A 22,553-nucleotide genomic window follows, 5' to 3' on the forward strand; every position below is an offset into this window, starting at 1 on the left:
GAATCGAGCTACCTTATCGAGCCGCCTATTCTGCAAAATGAGCTAAATAGGTCTACCCATCATCTTTGCAAAATTAGGGGCAACAAATGAATGAGTTGAATCAGGTCCTAGAAGTATTTTAGCTATTTGTTGGCAGGCTAGTAGCGCACCTTCCATAACATTGGAAGTCTCTGCAATCTCTTTCCCTTCCATGGTAAAAACTTGAGCTTGAATCCTTACCTTATTGTTTGAGTTATTCTTCTTCTATTCTTCAGAGGAATCATTTATTGCCCTCATTCTTAGACAATGTTTAATATAGTGTTCCTCACTTCCACATTCAATACGTTTTTCAAATTTTAGCCAACATCTATCCTTTCTGGTGTCCTGATCTTTAACAATACATACAAACATCTTTTTGTCCAACTTAGCTACTAGAACCAGACTTTCCTAGATTAGCTTTATTCATGACTTGTGCTTGAAATGCTAAGCCTCGTAGACCTCTTCGTTGAATTTAACATTTCCCTATCTGTCATACCTTGTTGCCATTGTAGGGAGATAGGTTTAATTTGGATTTTTATTTGTTTCCTAATTTTGCTATATTCAACTTTGAATGCTAGCTCTCGATTGTTTTTGAAGAGATCTCCATAAATTTTCCAATGCAACCCTTTAAGAAATCATTTAACATGATTTTCCTTGTTGCAACTAACAATGGTGTAAATTTAGAAAGTTTCATAAACTTGGTCTCATATTGAGCTACATTTATCCTATCTTGTTTCAAGCTAAGGAATTCCTCTTCCTTCTTTTCCTTAAGATGACGAGGGTAATATTTATCATTAAATTCTCTTAGAAAATTCGTTCATCTAAGTAGAGTTTTGTTTGTTCCCACCTAAGGGAAATGGTCCTCCACCATTTCTGAGCTATGCCAAAGAGTTGATATTTGGCAACTTAATTTTACTCTTTTTTGGGTAATTTAGAACTCCAAATATTCATTCTATCTCCTCCAACTATAATTTAGTTTTCCCGTCACTAAATTTTCCATCAAATTTGGTGGGCGGAACTTAAGAAGCCTTTCCAAAATTACATCATTAGTGTGAAACCCCGTATTTTTCTGTAAATAATGTTAATAACTATTTTACTAGTTATTTACTTAGTTAATTTATCTCTATAGAGGATGATGTTAATGTCTTATCTTATCTCAACCACCAAGTGATAGTAAGAGTCATGATAAGAGAGAGTAGGAATCAACATGAACTTGTAGATATTATAGGCGACAAACTAGGAGATAAAGTAGGAAGAGATGGAAGTTAGTTTGAGTTGGCGGAGTTATTTTAGGAAGAAGTGGTGTGAACTAACTCCAACTATAACTAGTCTAATAGCAGTCAATTTTTTTCTTTTTTGCAACGTTACAAGAAGAAAGAAGGGGTCAACAAAAGAAAAAGTTGAAACCAAGGGAATGGAACCTCCTGGACCTAGGCTTGGAAAAAAAAAAAAGAGTACGAGAAAGGGGTAGAGCAACGAAGGGGGAAAACCAGTCTTCAACTTTGTGCCTTGAACAAGTAAGCCATTGTTTTCAATATATATTCAATCAAGTAACAGGTTTTGATATATCATGGTTACCCCAGGGACATGTGTGTGTTTGGTCTAGTATGAGTATTAGAACCATAACTCATGAATTTAGGTAGGAATTTCTAGTCGAACTTGATAGTGAATATGCCTAGGTGGAATTGATGCACTATGCTTCTATATACAACCTTTAAGGCAATTTAATATTATTACTAGCAGTAGTGAAGTCATCGAAATTTTATATTAATACTATTACCACCAATACCTATGGTGATTAATTGGTTAAATCTCAAGGATGAGTATTACTGTGGCCATGATCACTACTTCAGACGTATTTTATTAATTTTGGATTGATAAGTCTATAGGAAAAGTAAGGAAATAGCTTGGGAGAAAAGATAATTTAACTAAGAAACAAATAGCAAACCTTCCTTTTTACTTTGAGGTTTAATGCATAAGATTTCCTTTAGTACTTTTCCGCCGCTACCTTGCTGGACTTGTATAGGAGAATTACCCAAGAAACTTCTTGTTTGCAATGGCTGACGTATGGTGATAATTTTTGGGAAAAATAAAATAAAATAAAGTGACTAAGAGATTAATCAGGCCATGGGATTTTGAACTCAGTCCAAAACATTTTAGAGTTAACCCAACAAAATATAATAATATAGTGAAATGCCCAAAATAACTAGACCAAGTCATTTTCATAAATTGAGTTATTTAAAAAAATCCAAATTTTTAGCAATAATGCAATTTTAATTAGACAACTCGAAGTATTTATATTAAAAGTCTAATGTTATTATAAAACCCAGATTTCATTAAATGAACTCAAAGACTCTTTTAAGTGTTCAAGTGAATCATAAACCTAAAAAGTAACAACACATAAAGAATAATTTAAGTGAACACAAATATGCTGATGCCGTCCATTTTTATAATTCGACCTCCACTAATACATGCCTTTTTTTTTTTACAAAAGTGAATATGTATGTATATATATATAATAAGTTAAATGAATAAATAAATCATACTTATTTTATGGATAACCAAATTATGGCAACTTCTAAAAAAAAAAAAGAAAGATACTTTCTAACTTAGAAAACTTTCTGAAAAGAAAAACCTTCCATTTTAGGAAACTTATCAAATACTTTTTTAGGGTTATTCAAGATAGAAATAAGAACTTTAAATTAGGATGTATGAGCAGATTAAGACATACATATGTTATTCGTTATAGGTTTGAAGCAAGTTTAAGGGTGCACTAAGAATCTCTTCAAGAGAGCAGTTTGAGGTAGGTACTGCTCACCCCTCTATATTTTTGAAATGTTAAATATGAATATTTTTCCAATAAGAGCTTTATTTTGGTATATGAAGAAATGGATCATGTATGCCTATTTCAAATGTTTTGCAAGCATGAAATTACGAATACTTGAAATATTTTGCTATGCAATATTTTATGGAATGAGTGGCATATTTTCATGAAACGAAAGAAAGGTGCATGTGATGCGTGAAATGATTTTATATTACAGAAAAGCTCTACATAGTCATGGAATAGACGGTAGGAGCTATAGTCCTGTCTAATTGTCATGGTAGCCTGGTATAAAGTCTGGTCGATTGACAAGGTCATGGTAGTCTGGTACAGAGAGTACAGAGTCCGGCCGATTGACAAGGTCATGGTAGTCTAGTATAAAGTCCGGTTGATTGACCCATGTATGTAATGAGACCAATCGGTAGTCATGAAATCTATTAGTCGCCCACCTAGAAGGGGTTTAATCTATAGGCTGAGTACTCCGAAGTCGGATATTGTATGTGCTTGTTTATGAGCTATGTTATGAAATGAGATGACATGATTGATATAATTTATGATTTGCAAGTATGTTCAATGAATACAATCATGTCATATCATGTGTATTTCTAAACTATGTTCGGCGGGGGCCACCTTTAGAACCTATGAGACTAAGTGCTATGTCAGACAGAGGCCACTTATGTTTAAGCCACTCACTTTCAATGAGATATGTTTATGTAATATATGAAATGAGATGACAAATGTGTGTAATTACTGTATGCATGTGGTATGGTGTGACCGAATTTGCAAATATATATAGTATGTATATAGCTACATGATCCAACAGGGGAGTAAGTACTACGTACTGGGCATACATCGCTCAACCCTCGTCCATTTATCTTTCTTGCAGATCAAGGAAGTCAATTCGTGTATGTTTAGAAGATAAGTGAGAAAGGTATATAGATAGATGTTTAAATTCTGAGGAGTTAGAATAAAGCATTTTGTAGATATAATTTATTGAAGTGTATACGTCTCATTGGTATATGTAAGATTTAAATTTTAGTGAATTTTTGTAAGTTATGGTTATGATGCCTTGTATTTATGGGAGTAAGGTCTCATAGATACGGCATGCCATGTTGCAAATCCAGTCCAGGGACCCGATTTGGGGCGTGACAATTAGCATGGTCATTGTTTGATGGCAAATTAGGGTGCATTTGTGGGTTTGCCGTATGATTCATTTGTTGTCCCATGATTTGGCTAACTCTATCTAGAGTAGCACCAATTTTATTTACCCTTTCTCTTGACCGTTTTTGTTGATTTCTGGTTCTAACCACCCTATGTACATAAAAGAAATTTTAATAAATATGCACAGAGATTTAGTATTTATGTGACGGCCCCACCTCCCCCTAGGGCGTACCCCAGGGTTCGGCGGACCGCCTGCCTAGCTCTCGCCAGGACTCAGTCGCTCACTACAGTCCTCAACCCAATTACAATATAAATCTCAAAATTACATCAAATTCTCCAATGATTACATATTACAAATGCAACGGAAACTGATTCCAATCGTGGAACGTATACTTACATCCATATCAATTTCAAATATTTATACAAGACCAACTCGTACATAAAATAGATCCAAGCTTAAACTGTACACGATATAAGCCATCCAGTCACGTGAATAAGCACTCCAAGCTTTTCTTCGCCTTGAGCCCTGTGGGGGGGGAAATAAAACATTTTTGGGGTGAGCTAGAAGCTCAGCGAGTAACCATTAAAATCAGTAATCAATTCAGTTTCACAGTCGTTCATTTCAGTGATGTCATGATTTCAAGATCAACTGTACATTTATTGCTCTCGTGAGCCAGCGAAATCGTTGTACTGAAACACCCAACGCTCCAAACAAACATTAAACAGTAAACAGTCAGTGGGGGAGCCATTTGCTCCAGATGAACAGTACACAGATGTGGTGACGTTGGTGTTCGGCACACGAATTCCAAGCACTCATTTAAGCCAAAACATGTCATGGACCACATGCAAGCACTCATGATATGCAATCAAGTAAATAGTGCAAGAAACGGTTCATAAGAAGCTTTAACAATAGTTTGGGGTCACTCACCTCCACGGCTCAGAACCCATCCGTCATATACCATTATCTTGTTCGAATCCAAGCCCTAAACCCAAAAACAGATTTGATGTCATTTAGCGGTTTTGGCACCAAAGGCTCTACGATTGTCGGATGAAGGTGCAAGACCCACCGTTTCGAAGCAAGAACCAGGGCTACAACAATGTAGAAGGCCATTCAGTCCAAATCCTAGCATAACTAGGTCAAATATGCCAAAATACCACAACCTGAACCGTAATTGCAGGTTTGCAAATCACTCAATGTTGTAATCAGCACAACTCAGTCTATATAAGTCCAAATGCATTGATTCCAAAGGCATATGGTAGCTAAGACATCCAGCTACACTTCATTAGAAGACACCAACATCCAAATCCAAAGCAATTCCAGTCAAAATGGCCAATTACAAGTGCAGTTTTCGCATTCTGATCAACCCAGAACAGCAACAGTAAAAACGCCATATCTCACTCTACACTAATCCAAATGACCTGAAATTTTGCAGACACCTCAAACACATCAATACCTACAACTTTCATGTTTTGAGCAAAGTTCAATTCGGCCTCTAACCCTATGATCTAAAATCGGACAGAATTAGGGGTTTATGAACCCTAACTTTTCACAATTCAACCAAAACTCAAAATTGATTGCAATTATCAACAATTCACACCTACTAGTGTCATTATAGGCCATTGCCAATCATCATAAACAACCACACCATCATAATCCAATTAAACCATAAAAATCATCAATAAAATAAAAACTTCACCAAATCACTTCAAACCAAGATAAAAACCAGAAATTTTAGCACTTTAATCACTAATAAGCATAACTTAAGCTTCATTAGGTGTAAGAGGGCATTCACACACCACTCACCTAGTAACCAAGAGAGGTAGAGATGTTGGACACCTTAGCTTTTCAAACAAACTTCACTAAACTACTTACTAGCACCCAAGGGAGGAATTTTATGGAGTGGAAATAGATGGAAGCAAGTATTTTTGGGTGATTTGAGCTAGTTGGGACTTGAAAATTGAAGAAGTTTTGTCTTTCTTCTTGCTAGAGAGGGCCGGCCATCCAAAGGTAAGAAATGGTGATTTTTGGGCAATTTTTCAAGATATTTACTCAATTTGGTCAAAAGTCAAAATAGTGAATAGTAAATCTTAAAGTAAAACCAATAAGAGGGTGACACTTGTCACCTCATTAATGCAATCTTATCACTTCTTTTTCTCTCTCACATCAATCATTTCACACACTCTACTTATCTCTTAACACCCAATAAATTTTACACAGTATCCGAAACTTAACCTTATTGGCCGTATTTTTCCGAACTTTTCGTACTAGTGGGTCCCACGTCCATTATACACTCTTAATTTTCTAAAAACTCTCCAATACTAGAAAAATTATCTAAAAACTATAATTGCTCATAACATCCACCAAGAAAATATTTCTAAGCCAGAAAACGCAGAAAACATGCTATTCAAGGGGATAAAACCCTAGGAAAAATTACCAGGGGATTTACGGGTCCTCACACTCATACTTTTCGGGGCGTCACAATTTACAATGTCACATTCTATATATTAATACAAGATTCATACAGGACATCATATTTTGCATAACAAGTAAAACATACTTATACAAGTAGGTACCCAAAGTCCTAAAGTACATCATCTATTTTATTCAAATTGTTAGCACTATAAAGATGTAGATACCATATTTACATTGTTATTTCGTTAGTAAGAAAGAAGTCTACGGTTCATTAATCAGACCTAGGTTTATATCTGATTTTTCCTAAACATAAGAAAGAAGTCTATGTTTTATATCTGATTTTTTTTAAAACCTAGGTTCTGACACCACTAATTATCACATCCACCCCTAGCAAGGTTTCACTAATAGTGTACTGGTTAACTCTTGTTAAGACTCACTTGACTAACACAATAGTTTATTTGTTGAAATATAAGTTCTTTTATTAAATTTTACAATGGAAAAGTTACAACACATAGCAGCAGAACAAACCAAACAGTCTTCACTCCTAGTCTTTTTACATGAGATTCAACAAAAACTTAATCTACTGATTCCTAGTCACCCTATGGCATCTCAACATCTAAATCAGCATCTACAAAAGCTGTTAATATTGGGGTGAATTAACACAGTTCAGTGAGGCCCATATGTTTAAGTTTTAACTATATAATAGACCTGATATAAATAATACCCGATAAGCAAAGGAAAAATATATAAATAAATCACAACACAATAAAGGATACGGCATTAATTGCTGGTGATGGCCCGGTTCCACTTTATACCACCATCATGAGCTTAGCCTTTTACTCTCAATCAATAGGTCAGTTCCAAAAGTACTTTTCACTCCCAACCTAATAAATAGACAGCTTCCTGTCCAAGTACTAGGTTATGGATTAGTGTGTGCAATGACATTCAACATAGTTCTTACTTGCTTGATGGATCAAGGCACGACACTAAAATAACCAGTAGTATTAGTGCAATAAAGTACATAACTGATACAGTAAAATACATGCAATCACGATTTCATTTTTTGGCCAGACAAATTCATGAACATTTTCTAATGCAATAAAATCACAACTGACAAATGATTCAAATCACTTGTAAACTGATTCAATGATCAAGTATAATCATCATGTATTTGATATAATAATTGTACATTAATCATATATGGTCATTTTTCACTTAAACAAAATAAGAGCGTGGGTTATGGAAGTATTTAGACACATAAGAGTAGTAATCTTAAATTTCACTTGGTTTGGTTTTAACATAATTACTATATGGAGAGTAGATCTAAAACTATACACTTATAATACAACAATATTTGGGCATTATAATATGTATATGGACACAGTATATATCTACATGAATGTGAATAGGCACTCACTTAGATATTTTTATTGTTAGGTAACGTTGACCTTTTTCTAACACTATTTTCTTATTATGACCTTCTTTTCATATCTTTTAGGACACTCTATCCTTTTTATTCTGAGATTACTTTCTTACCCTCTTTGAGTATAGGTAAGTGCTCCTAGATTTCGATGTACAAATGAGAAGAGGGCTATATATATTTGTTCATGAAAAAGATGAGTCAACGCCAGAAGATGATAACACGTTTCACCTCAGTATGTCACACGTGTTGTGCTGGTTGACAAGTGTCATCACAAGATGACACGTGGCAGAGAAGAGTTGCATGACCTGACACGTGGTAGATGAAAGACAAGTGTTTGGATATGTGGTAAAATGTTTTAACTAATTGTCTTTGGGTACTTGAGGTTTGAATAAATTGTATTCAGACTTTAGATTATCAGCATTCAGGACTTATTTCCGTGTAATATCATTTAAGTAAATGGCATTTACCTAAATGATATTGCATGTAAATAAGGAAGTACCCTATTTGGATTCAATAAAAATAGTTTTAAAGGCCAAATTCTTAATGGGTAATAAGTCAGCTTTCCTCCTGAACAACAAATTTCGAGTTTTTAAACCAAGGTTTAATTTTAAGAGTCTAAGTTAGTAGGATTGTATGATTAGAAAAATTCTAAACAAAAGTAGACTTAGCATAATTTAGTCATAGAGAACAATACTGAGATTTTTTATTCTAATTTTCTAAGTATTTTAAATACCTAAAAATTTTATGGCATTTAGTCTACACAAACTAGTCACACTTGGGCACATATGTTCCCAAACCCTATCATGTATTATATAACTATAATTATGCTAGTGGGATGAACTGCATTTATTGAGTGCTTTATCATGCCAAGAAATCCTCCTTTATAAATAAGACTAGATTATCCAATTGTGGGGTCTGACACAGGATCTAAATTCCTTAAAAACTTTGTAAGATAATTAGATCAATTTTTAGATTGTATTACTGTTATGATATCATATGATTATACACTCATAGTGTGATCCTACAAATTACTTAAATTTGAATCACAATCAATGTTGTAGCTAAGTTTGAGCTTGAAACCTTCTTATTATGTTTGACAATAATATATCTATATTCAAGTTACTTGTCTATAAATTTAAAATTCTGACATTGATTGTCCTTTTTTTATATAAAAAATAGTGTGGTATTTATATAAATATATTATTAGGCATCAAAATAGAGATCAGCACTATGTGCTGTATTGGAATAAGTTCTATAACTACTAGTGACATTAATCTTTTAAATATTTTTTAATAGAAAAGATCATTTCATTTAATAAATTTGCACAAATGACAGAAAATACATCAAACAAACATGATACAAATATATATAGATCTGAAATCAATAGATATAATCAATTTAAGAAATCAGCACAAATAAATAACATTGATACTCCTACATATCTTCTATCCAGATAAATTATTGTAACTCAATGCATCTGTGCATGTTTTCTGACAGTCAGATCTGATTAAAATTGGTTCAAATCCAAAAAAAATAGATCTAACAATAATGGAGAAATTGTACATCTAAAAACTAGATCTTGGATTTACAAAATCTCAAATTTCATTAAAAAAAATAAAAATAAAAAATTCTCACAATGAAAAAACTAGGAGAGAAAATAAATTCTCACTAGAAGAATTTATGAGAAAATAAAACTCTCACTCATAGATCTTAGAAGAGAAGAATCTCCCATTAAAAAACTTTAAGACTGAATTTATTCACACAAAAAAAAAAAACTAGAAACTAGAGAGAGGGCTCCCTCCAATGGAGAAACACCAGATTTGTTCTTTCTCCTATGGAGAGAAAAGATATTTGACTAAAAGTGTTCTAGAGAGAAGGAGTGTGAGAACTCAAAAATTTTCTTATTTTATCTTATTTTATTGGCTTGTTTAATTATTTATTCACCTATTTTCTCCGAATAATTTATTTCAACCATTTTACATCCATTTACATGGAACAATGCCTCACTTATATTTTTAAAACGTCCCGTTAGCAAATTTAATTTTCTGCAGCTCGTCTAATAAGGAATAGCGAATACACATTTTTCGAAGCGATATTCAATCCGAGAGTGCAATAATCATGGAGAATTAAGAATGATCAATAGTAGGCTAAGAAAAGTTAATGGAGGGATTAGAGGTGAGTGAGTTTAAGTTAAGTTTTTACCGCGCGCGCGTCGATAGTTTCCCAAAAGTCGCGCCAGTACAAACTAATTGGAGATTTGAGAAATTAATACTTGTGAGGATTCATGTTTTATTCTTAAAATAATTATTTTTATAATTATTTACCCTAGTATTAGTTAATTGTATTGTCGTTACATGAATTACTCCTAAATTTCGCCTTATCGCGCGCGAATCGAAAGTTCGCGTATTTCGTGTCAAAACGGTTAAGTGGAGATTTAAAAAACTTATACTAGACTACTAAGAGTGAATAATTATATTGTTAAAGAAATTACATTTGAGGATTAGTACACAAGTGAAACAAACAAGAGAGAAAACGGTGGTACGACACCCGCGCGCGACACTATTCCTAGTTGACTTTTGTTAGATTTTTTGCCACAAATCCCTCAAGCTTCCAAAGGAAGCTTCACAACACAAAACCGTCTCTCTCTCTCCTCTCCATAGCTCAGCCAAAACAGCAAGGAAAAGAGGAAGAAGTGCTCCACTTCATATTGCACCATTTAGCTTCCATTTCCTTCACAAAACACCACCCAACTCACTTACTACTTGGAGATTAACTTGAGCTTGGAGGAAGGCTTCGTCTTGGGGGATTTCTTGGAGCTTTAGTGGTGGAAATTTCTGGTTCTTCAAGGGTTCAAGAGGTAAATCCATCAACTCTTCAACCTTTCCGTTTCCTTCAAGATTTACGGTTGGATTTGCAAGGGTTTGAACCCTAAGCATGAAATTAGGTAGAGGACTTGAGGAACTCACTTTATCTTCTTTTAATCTCTAAGATAGCGGCCTTGAGGAGACTTCTAGGTAGCTGCCCAGAGGATTAAATGCTTGTTTAATATTGGTTATGTGTTGTATGAGATGTATATGGTTAAAGAGTGAAGAAAAAAAAAAACCGAAGGAAGTTGGTGTATGAAACTGGCCGAATCTGTCCAGTGAATTTCGTGCATGCCTTTCAAATTTTTGTTGGTTGTTTGGCTGTGAAATTGGTAGATATATGTTGGATATTGTGTGTAGAAAGTTTCTACCAAAAATCATTTGATTTGGTTGAGTAAAACTTGAAATTTAGAAATTGGAAGAAATTTGGAAAACATGTTCAGGCTGTCTGAACAGTGTACCTTTGATCGAGCCTAACTCTTTGTACAAAAGTCGAAATTGAGTGCCGTTTGTGGAATTTGAAACTATACATTTGTAGCTTTCCAACAGTATAAAATTTACCCTCTAGTTCGAACTGAGTGAGCCGTAGTGATTCGCCAAATTGCTGTTCTGTTCTGATGGTCTGTTCGAGAGAAAAGTAGAAGCTTCATTTTGTGGCTCTATTTTCTCTCACTTGTGAAATGATTTTGAAAATGACTTGTTCTGATGAAATGTAGAGTTTTGAATCTAGTTTCCAACACCACTAACCATTCTCAATTTCAAGATGGATTGAGTGAGATATGGTTCAATTTCCAAACTGTGACAAGGCTGGAAATCTGGAAATCTTTCTCTTAGTCGAATGGTTAGGTTCGGTTTGGGATGTTTTGTTTCAAAAATTTTGGTGTCAATTACCTACCAATTACTTATTAGATGTTATAAGACCTTAGCTTCACAATTGAACTAAATTGGAACTGATTTCATGGTGCAAAATGTTTGAAAAAGAAAAAGAAAGCAAGAGGACAGATTTGCTTTAAGAATTTCCTAAATTTTGGTAGTTTTGTTAACTACCTTCCCACGTGATTTTTTACATGAAATTTGATATACAAGTAGTCCTCATAGGGAAGTTTAAGTGTATGGTGTTATTCGAAGACCATGTCGATACCCAAATGATGTTCCAAAGTTTGCTTTTCAAATCTGGAAATTTCACTGTTCCAGTGGTGAAAGTTACCGACTTTAAGCTGCTATATCTTTACTCTCAAAACTCTGAATTTAGTTCCGTTTGTCCTGTTTGAAACTTTGTTAGGAACTCATATTGTGTTACAAATTTCAAAGGTTAGTTCACTTTCTATGAATTTTGCCGAATTTTCAAAAATTGCCAAAAAACATGATTGAAACTGCCTTGCTTGTTCAGATCAGCCACTTTGAGTTAAAAATTGAATGCCTTCCATTTAGAATCTTGGAAAAATGTCTTCTAGGAACTTTAATTGATTCCAACGGTGTAAAGTTTTCCAATTTTGGACCTATTGAGTGCAAGTTCTGATTTTTTCTAAATATGACGCGTAAAACTGAAATTTTCCGACTTGATGGGAAATGAGTTTTGGGAAACTTTTCACTAATCTTTGATATTGATTGATTGTTTTAAAATCGATTTCACGAAGGAAATCAGTTTCTCTTTTGTTATTAAACCCTCACTTTTGAATCTCAATTTTCGAGATATTGAGATTTTTCGAGACATTGTTTTAATTGGAAAACGAACGTACATTCTTCCTTGTTTGGTAAGGATTTTGTAAGTATTTATGGGTAATAGTTAATTGTTATATTTCCAGGTGCTCAAGAGGATCTTGAAGAGAATCCCGGAGCCGACCATTAAAGATCTTTTGCACTTACTCCCTTATTGTGATTTGGTGAGTTTCAAGTGCATGATTTGTTGCAATTATGTGAATTGCTTATTATGGATTGAATGGTTTATAACTGTTGAGTCGAGTGTGTACGTTATCGCACTCGTTTTTTTTTAACCGATGGTACAACTGAACTGCTCATAACTGATGGTACAATTGAACTGCTCCTAACTGAATTATGTTTGGATGACTGGATGTCGTTGGAGTGAATCTCCTCGACCTATAACTGAATTGGGGGACGCCCAAATCTCAATTGGCCGACGTTGCGACTCGAGCCAACAAGGGCTTGGTCGAGAAGCTCGATGAACATGAGATAACTGTAATCTTGATCTATTAAGAGATCTCGCTTGGCCTACTCGAGTAGTAGTGTCTTTTATAGAAGTGCGGGCCCGGGGCGGTTGTAATGGTGGACAGAATTATGAAGAAAGTGGAGTTCTACGGACCTAATGCCGCTCCGGTTGACGGAGTGTCATCGCGGGGAGGTATTTGATCGAGTCTTGGCGTAGCAAGTGGAAACTAGCTCCTGAGAGCTCCTGTATGCTCATTGAATGTGTTTAATTGAAAATCGTGAATTTGCTTAAATGTCATAGCTTTATTTCTCGCTTAAATGCTATTGTTACTTGAACTATGTGTTTGCATGTTTTCTTAGCCTCACTGAGCGTTAGTTCATCCCATTAGATTTGTTTTTCTTAACAGGGGCCGAATTGGAAAGAGTTATGGAGAAGCCGACTTGAGGCACTTTTGATCAGAGTTTTGAATGTATTTGACTAGATATCTTTTGGAAGTTGTATATTTTGGGAAAGTGGATGTACTTTGAAACTTATGAGGTAAGATTGAATATTCATGTATGGAAATGACTTCTTGTCTTTATTTCGACTTTCATTATTAGTCGTTATCCTTTAAGTTTGAACTGGAATTGTACTGAGTCCTGGCAAGAGTTGGGCAGGCATCCTGCCGATACCTTTTGGTTCACCTTAGGGAGAAGTGGAGACATCACAAGGAGAATCTTTTAAGTATTGTAATGCACGTCTTTAGGAGCAAAGTCAAAAAATCAAAGGAAAAAGAGAAAAATGTCCCTCACATCTATTCTTCAACTTATTTTCCTATCCAAGAATGTGGCATCAATTGCTTTTGGCTACATGCTATTGGTGTTACCATCAGCCACAACTACTGTTTATCACAAAATTTCACTAAAATTCAACTCTTCACTCAAGTTTTTTTGCGTAGAATCTAATTTTAATATTAAATTTTCAAAAAAAATGAATAAAAAAAAAGATTGGCAGATAGAATCTAACATAACTAATATCGAAAAAAATGTTAGTGATTTTTCTATTAATTGTATGATTTTAGAAAAAAAAGAAACTAATATTGAAATGAAATTTTATTCACCAGTGTTTTTTTTAAATATTTTTTGCCCACATTCATTTATTTTTTATAAAACTAATATTAAAATCATATTTTACTGAAAAATTGAGTAGAGAGTTAAATTTTGGTGAATTATTGTGACGAAAAGTGATGGTAGCCAATGACTACACCACAAGCACAAGGGCGAAGGAACTATGACAGGTGTCATATTCTCGACTATAAAAATAAGACAAAGTAGAAAGAAGTGTGAAGGGCATTTTTCTTTTTTTTTTTTCCTGTGATCTTCTGATTTTGACCCTAAAGTTTGTAAGGCATGAGATGCGTATGATTTATTTTAGAGAAGAATATTTTTAAAAATGAACCAAGGGACTAAAAGTATACATTTTTCATTTGTGAGGGACAAAAAAATCATTATTTCATATGTGAGGGACGTAAAAAGTACACAGTCAATATGTAAGGGACAAAAAAATTATCATTTTGTATGCGAGGGACGTAAAAGGTGCAAAGTCAATATGTGGGACTATTTGTATAATTTTCTCAAATTCAAGTTTATAAGTAAACTATACAAGCTACTTGAGCTTAACTCAAACTCAGCTCTAAATGTTCGGTTGAATCCGATCCGATAAATAAATAAATCAAACTTAAACACAATTCCAAGTTCGTTAAAGGAAAAATTGCACCAATCGACCCTCACATATTAATAATATGAAATTTTTGTCCCTCAAAATCAAAATGAACAATTTTAGTCCTTAACAATGTAAAATGCTCACTTCTAGTCCCTGGTCAATTTTTTGTTTGAATTTTGACCGAATTCTATCAGATTCCATCATTTTTCCTAATAGGTTTTGTAGATTTTCCACCCTAATTTGTTGGAAAATTATTTCAACAAATTTTACAACTTGAATTTGGCATCAATCAAGTTCTCAAATCATTTCAAGCAAATCCCAAACTTCAAATCAAATTAAAATCACCATGCAAATACAAATCAAAGGATCAAATGAGAAATCCAAGACTCTAAATTTTCTACTCTATTTTTTATCATAAAATATGAATAAAGTTGCAATCAAATTACATCCAATGATTGTTAGTGGTTGTTTATATTAACCTTACGTGAAAACCATCCCCTATTAAACCCATAATCTTTATGGTGATTACTGAGAAATAAATCAACAACAAAATTGTGAAAGCATACCTAGGGGTGCAAACTAGTCGAATTGATCCCAGGCAGTGCTATGCTAGAGTTCATACTCAACTTAATATAGCACTGCTCAAGATCGAACTAGACTCCATTGAGTTCGAAATTCTATAGATCAAGCTCAATTCGAAACTAATCGAGTTCGATTAGAAAACAAGGTATTTTGGAAATTTGTAAGAACTTAGTACCTATATATGTAATTTACTATACCCTTATATATACGCGCGCACACACACACATATACACATATATATTATAAATATATTTTTTATATATAATACGTACTACTATCGATACTCGACTCGTTCAGTTAAACGAACAATTCACGTTGAACTCGAACTCGGTCAATGCCAAGTCAAGTCAATCATTTGACTGATCAGCTAGCGAGCAACTTGTGAACTGTTTGGTTCATTTGCACCCCTAAGCGTACCTAAATTCATGTTGATTGAGTGGTACTTGAATCTTTAGACTCTTGGGATAGCCTGCTAGATCAATACACATTAGTTGTTCTTTTTAGAGAGTCCTTTAGTTTCTCTGGTATCTCCCTTGATGATAAGATATCAAGAGAGAGTGATTATATAGTACTAAAAAATACGATCTTGGATTTCATACTATCTTGACATCTGGTATAATCAAAATCAGTATATCTAATGATCTTGGATTTATCTAACCAATCGACCCTCACATATTAATAATATGAAATTTTAGTCCCTCAAAATCAAAATGAACAATTTTAGTCCTTAACAATATAAAATGCTCGCTTCTAGTCCCTGGTCAATTTTTTGTTTGAATTTTGACCGAATTCTATCAGATTCCATCATTTTTCCTAATGGGTTTTGTAGATTTTCCACCCTAATTTGTTGGAAAGTTATTTCAACAAATTTTACAAGTTGAATTTGGCATCAATCAAGTTCTCAAATCATTTCAACCAAGTCCCAAACTTCAAATCAAATTAAAATCACCATGCAAACACAAATCAAAGGATCAAATGAGAAATCCAAGACTCTAAATTTTCTACTCTATTTTTTATCATAAAATATGAATAAAGTTGCAATCAAATTACATCCAATGATTGTTAATGGTTGTTTATATTAACCTAAAGTGAAAGTCATCACCTATTAAACCTATAATATTTATGGTGATTACTGAGAAATAAATCAACAACAAAATTGTGAAAAGCATGCCTAGGGGTGCAAACTAGTTGAATCGATCCCAAACAGTGCTATGCTAGAGTTCATGCTCGACCTGCTATAGCATTGTTCAAGATCGAACTCGACTCCATTGCTTTGAAATTCTATAAATCAAGCTCGATTTGAACCTAATCGAGCTCGATTAGAAAACGAGGTATTTTGAAAATTTGCAAGAACTTAGTACCTATATATGTAATTTACTATACCCTTATAAACACACACATACATATATATACACATATATATATTATAAATATATTTTTTTATATATATAATACGTACTGCTCGACAATGCTCGTGAGCTATCGAGATTAACTAAAAGTGATCGATACTCAACTCGTTTAGCTAAACGAACATCTCAAGTTCAACTCGAATTCGGTCAATGCCAAGTCAAGTCGATCGTTTGACTGATCAACACACATTAGTTGTTCTTTTGAGAGAGTCCTTTAGTTTCTCTGGTATCACCCTTGATGATGAGATATCAAGAGAGAGTAATTATGTAGTACTACAATTACGGATTCAACAATCTGTCATTTGAACTATATATATAATTTTATAATTATACTTTACAATTAACCATGTGAACTCAACTTTACTGTCATTATGAAAATATATCTACAACCAATTCAATTCGTTAATGACCCCAACATAGGATCAAAGTGACTTTTAATACTATTTCGTAGCTCGACCTATCAATGGTCGCATATGTTGATACAATTGAATAACATGAATTATAATGTGGATGCATAGTAAGAAAATTTCATACAATATGATCTTAACATGCCTCTATTTAACTAGTCCACTTGAAACCTTTTGTGGGATCAAATCATACTAAAATCGGAGTGCAAATAAATTTAAACTTTATTTATGCATAAGATATCCTTAAAATATTAACAACCAAAAAAAAATCAATGTTATAAGAACATTTAGGATAACAAACTTTCACTAAAATTAAACATCACTTAATAACTTGATACCCATATAAACAATATGCTTATAGAATACTTTGAGTGGCAATCTCTCAGGAAGCAGATTTGTAACCATAAATTTGTTTTAATATTATATATAGACAGCTATTTGCTTTGTACTTTTTCTTTAATAGCCAAGAACTTGATATCGATATGTTTTGATTTTGTCGAGATCCTGTTATTTTCATAATATTAAATTGTTGACTTATAGTCATAAAATAATTTGATTGATCTTTCGATACTATCCACTAGACGTAATTTTGTTACAAAATTTTGTAATTCAATTCCATAATTGGATGTCTCATAACAAGTTATGAATTCTATAGTCATTGTAAAAGAGGTTATAAGAAACTGTTTAATACTCTTATAAGATATGGCACCCCTAGCCAATAAGTAGATTTAGTCTAATCTTGATTTCATGCTATCTTGATATCCAACACAATCAAAATCAGTATACCTAATGATCTTGGATTTTTCCAACCTTTGATACGTAAGCATGTAATCTTTTAGTTGTGTAAATATTGCAAGACCCATTTAGTTGCTTTGCAATGATCTAATGCTAGATTACTTAAATATCTATTCAATATCCTAGTAACGTAAGTAATATCCGAACACGTATAAATTTAAATATACATTAGATTCCTTACTACTGATGCATAAGAAATCTTTTACATTTTCTTTTTCTTAAAAGTATTCATGAAACATTAATTGAGACTAAACTCGTTTCTTTTAGTCACAACGGTGTCATTTGATTTACAATTTTGAATGTCATATTTTTAAAAAACTTTTTTGATATAACTTTTTTGTGATAATCCAATAATACTCCAAAAGTAATCCCGATGTATTTATATGTCTAGTACAAAAGATGTGTCACCAAAATCTTTCATATCAAAATTTTTAACTAGAAATTTCTTAATCTTATGCAATAAGTCTATATCATTACTGACAACTAAAATATCATCAACATGTAACACAAGAAAAATATACTTGTTCCAACAAAACTTATAGTATATATAATCATCAACTAAATTTATCTCAAAATCAAATGAGAGGATCACTTGATTAAACTTGAAATACTATTATCGAGATGCTTGTTTGATTCCATAGATGAATCTTTTAAATTTGTAAGCCATATTTTTTGAATTTTTTGATACAAAGTTTTCTAGTTGCACCATATAGATCGTCTTATCAATATTATCATTGTAAAATGTTGTCTTTATATCCATTTGGTGTAACTCAAAATTGAAATGTGTTACTAATGTCATTATGATCCTAAAAGAGTTCTTCTAAGAAACCAAAGAGAAAGTTTCTTTGTAGTCAATGCCTTTGTTCTATGTAAAGTCCTTAATGACAAGGTGAGTTTTGTACCTTTTTAGATAATCTCTCGAATTCCTTTTGATTTTAAATATTTCTTTACAACCAATGAGTTTCGCTCCTTCTATCAATGGAATAAAATCTCATACATCATTATTTTTCATGGATTTAATCTCTTCATTCATATATCGATTCACTTTTGAGAATTTAAACTTTCGAAAGCATGACGAAAGTTGATTGGATCAGTTTCCATCATTCTAGTGTTATCCTAATATTCTTGAAGAAATACGATATAATCATCTAGCACTGTACTTCTTCTTTCTCAATAGATATTTTTAGTGACACTAATTCTTGAGGTAGTATAATTCGTTCTTCCATAATAGTTTCTTAAATGAGAGATTTTTCGACATTGTCTTGATTTGTTATATTATGAACAAGGTTAAGAATAACATCATGATCAAGATTAATGATGCCTATGAGAATATTAATATATTTTTTTTCAATGACAAGATCCTTAAATGTATTTCCTCCTCCAAACTCGATATCCTCAAAAAATCGAGCATTTCAGTCTCAAAAATTGATTTAGTAATGGCATCATAAAATTTATAATTCTTGGATCTTTTAGAGTATCTAATAAAAAAATTAACTAACTATTTTGAATTCAGTTTCTTTTCATTTGACCTATTGGACCTTGCCTTAATTGGACGTTTTCAAATCTGTAAAAGTTTCAAACTATGTTTCTTCCCATTCCAAAACTCATAAGAAATTTTAGTAGTTCTCTTTGTTATAATTCTGTTAAGAATATATGTTGTAGTCTTTAGTGTTTCTCTCCAAAATGTGTGATAATTCGAGAAAATCTTGAATAGACGTAGCCATTATTACCTTTATTTCGGCATTTGAAATATTATAGATAATAACTAATTGGTCAAATTCAATTATTCTATAAATTGAGAATTTAGAAATATCCTAGAATGGTATAAAAGAAATTAAAATTATTAGGAGTCAAATAAACATATAATATGCATAATGTAATTTGTGTCATTATAGTTGAATCAGTTGCACGTTAGTAAAATTTCTTTAAAATCAAAAGTATGAAAATCTATGTATGTCACATGGGGAAATTTTTCAAGGGAAGAATGTGAGAACTCGGAAATTTATTTCATTACACTTAATCTGTTATTAGAAATATTATATGTAACAAATGAATGGTTAAATTAAATCCATAATTGAATTCCTATAAAATTTAAAATTAAGGTTGAATTTCAGATTTAGTAAAACAGATGAAATAATGTTAAAGACTAAACTAACCTAGAGTTGAGAGGGATTTACCATGCAACCAGCTAACTATCCGAATATTAGAAGCAAGAGTTGAGTGGAGGAACTTGGAAATTATCGTCCACCGAATGAAGAGGATTTGAGTGATCAACCGAGAGAGTGAGCGAGAGAGCTCCGCATTTTCCTAGGCAACTAACTGCTAAATTCCAAGCGGTGGCTGAGGAAACAAATAGAAGGTTGCTTGCAAAGTCCAAGCGGTGACCGATCGAAAACAAGGAGAAGCTATCTGCCAATGTCTTTGGGCGGTGGCCGAGAGGAAAACAAAAACTTCAAATCCTTTACTTTCCAACCCAACACCGAGAGTAAAACTGAGAGAGTGGGAGAGAAAGGTTAGCTAGCTACATCACCAACTAACCAAAAACAAGGAGGAGTACAACGAGGAAAGCAGGAGAAGCTCGAGCTAGGACCTTGAGGAACCGAATCAGGGAGAGCTAGAGCAGTCGGCAATTTCAGATTCTAAGCAGGAGGATTTTGTATACCTCCTGCTTATTTAGTGTAATTGAATGTTTAAGCTGTGTATAAACTTTAGCTAGGAAAAAAATGAGTTCTTGGTTGGAAAAAGAAACTTTGTGCAGAACCGAATGGCAGCTGGAAAGAAAATTGCAGAAATGGGGAATGGAAACTAGAAATCGTAGCTTGTTATCAATGTTTCTTTGGAGAATAATGATAGGAAATTCATGTTATGCATTACCTTAAGTTTTATAAGAAGTTTAATCAGCTAAACATGGGCTTTATACGTTGGGTTAGCAACGAAATGAGTTCTGGTTCAAGGAAAACATTATACATCAGATATAGTAATTAAGAGCAGAAATGAGCTATGGTTCTGTTTAGCTCTTGAAATTAGGCTTACGTTTTGTTTAGTCTTGAGTTATACCTTACATGCTAGCTGTAACCTGAGATTGAAGGGAATCCTAAGGAACTTACAAATGATATCTTGTTGATATACGCGTGCGAAAGCAGGCAAATCTGATGCATGCATGGCTGCACCAGATTTGCAGCTAGCTGCAGAAGCGAAACCGAACTCAGTTTAGCTTAGGATAACGTCGTTTAGCTGCACCAGATTTGCATGCATGAGCGACCTCGTTTAGCTTAGGATAACCTGCAACAAACAAGGTTAAAGCAAGTGGAAAACTGAAGTGAACAATGGACGACTCTTGACTGCACAAAAAGACCTCATTGCTCCTGACCTGTTTTCATGTGGTTCTGGTTGTCCACTTTAGACCCTGAAAACGTGACAACTAGGTATCGATATCTTCATAAGAAATGTAGGTCTATATCTTAGCTTCTAAACGCTATAAAATTTAACTCAATCCGATAAGTGTAGCTCTAGTTATGATCGAAATACCAGAGGATGGCAAAGCTGCCTTTCTCGTTGCCTTTCATTTTGTTTCCGAATGCACTTGCTAAGATGCTAGCCGTGAGGAACTAGTTTTAACCAGCATTTCTTCTAATTTCCAACCTGTAAGGTTTCATAAATGATAGCTACGATTGTTCTGAGAATTAACGACTATACCTAGTTCCATGAGTAGAGTTAAACTAAGACGATTGAGTGAAAAACTCACGATAGTTATATACGTAAAGTGGCCTCTAATTACTTAATATTGTCTTCACAACCATTTTAAAGACTATAAAATTTGAGAGGCTAGTGTAGTGAAATAAAATTTAAAAGTGCACACAACTTAGACCTTGGCTTGTTAAAAGGAGAACCAATAGAGTGTTTCTAAGCTTATATCTTAGGATTTTGAGTGGAAAATATGTTACAGTTAATGTAAATACCTATAAGATTATAACCATAGAACAGGTGTATAATTCTTGGTTTAAATGATAAAATTAATAATTTTCAAAATAAAATGTAGGATAAACAGCAAATAGAGAATATATTTGTATTTCAAGGTCAAACTTGATTTTAATAGTTTAAATAATAATATAAGAATGATAAATGATCATCTACAGATTATATATTCACCTTGAAATTATTAACTTGTCCCAGGAAATAGCCGTGAGCCGGGAAACAAACCCAAGGCTCGAGAATAAAGTATTTGGATAATTGGTGAGTGTTTCCGAATTTATGTGTTTAACTGTTTATGTGCACTTAAGTGAAATTATGTGACAAATGTGTGTATTATGAAATAGGTTCATCTCTGATCTTATAGGATATCTATTTGTGGAACTAGTAAAAATGTTGATAGATTTGGCTTGAAATGTTGAAAGAAAGCTGCTGAAATTTTTCAGCATGGCTGAGAGAAGGAAACAGAATTTTATCCAACTTTCCCTTTTGAATCTTTGGCTGTAAATTTCATATTGTTGCACAAGATACACCGTAGTTTGATAACCAACTCTTGCATGTGGAATTAAATGAAGGAAGCCGATGCAATCTGTTGAGAGAGAGAGAGAGATAGCCGAGAGGAAGAGAATAAACGTAGGATCAGTTTTTCTTTCAAATTTCAATTCTGTGAACTTTCATATATAATATTTGATGATACTCTGTAGTTTAATCATTGTATTGGTTTAATAAGTTGGAGTTAACTAGATGAAATTAGGGAGGAAACTATGAATTGTGATAACTTAGAGGGAAAGTTTCGGACCATTTGTAGGTCATTTAGAAGTTA

The 22,553-nt window shown here is 33.2% G+C and overlaps 1 long non-coding RNA gene across 1 annotated transcript; it reads left to right on the plus strand.

The window, feature by feature from the left end:
• The first annotated feature begins 10,419 nt into the window (after positions 1-10,419).
• Positions 10,420-13,447, plus strand: LOC113714358 (uncharacterized). The gene is made up of 3 exons (XR_003453693.2): positions 10,420-10,693; positions 12,506-12,583; positions 13,274-13,447. It is a non-coding gene; the product is annotated as an uncharacterized lncRNA (long non-coding RNA).
• The last annotated feature ends 9,106 nt before the right edge of the window (positions 13,448-22,553 follow it).

Source organism: Coffea arabica, chromosome 10c (genome assembly GCF_036785885.1).
Source record: "Coffea arabica cultivar ET-39 chromosome 10c, Coffea Arabica ET-39 HiFi, whole genome shotgun sequence".
Classification (NCBI taxonomy): Eukaryota; Viridiplantae; Streptophyta; class Magnoliopsida; order Gentianales; family Rubiaceae; genus Coffea; species Coffea arabica.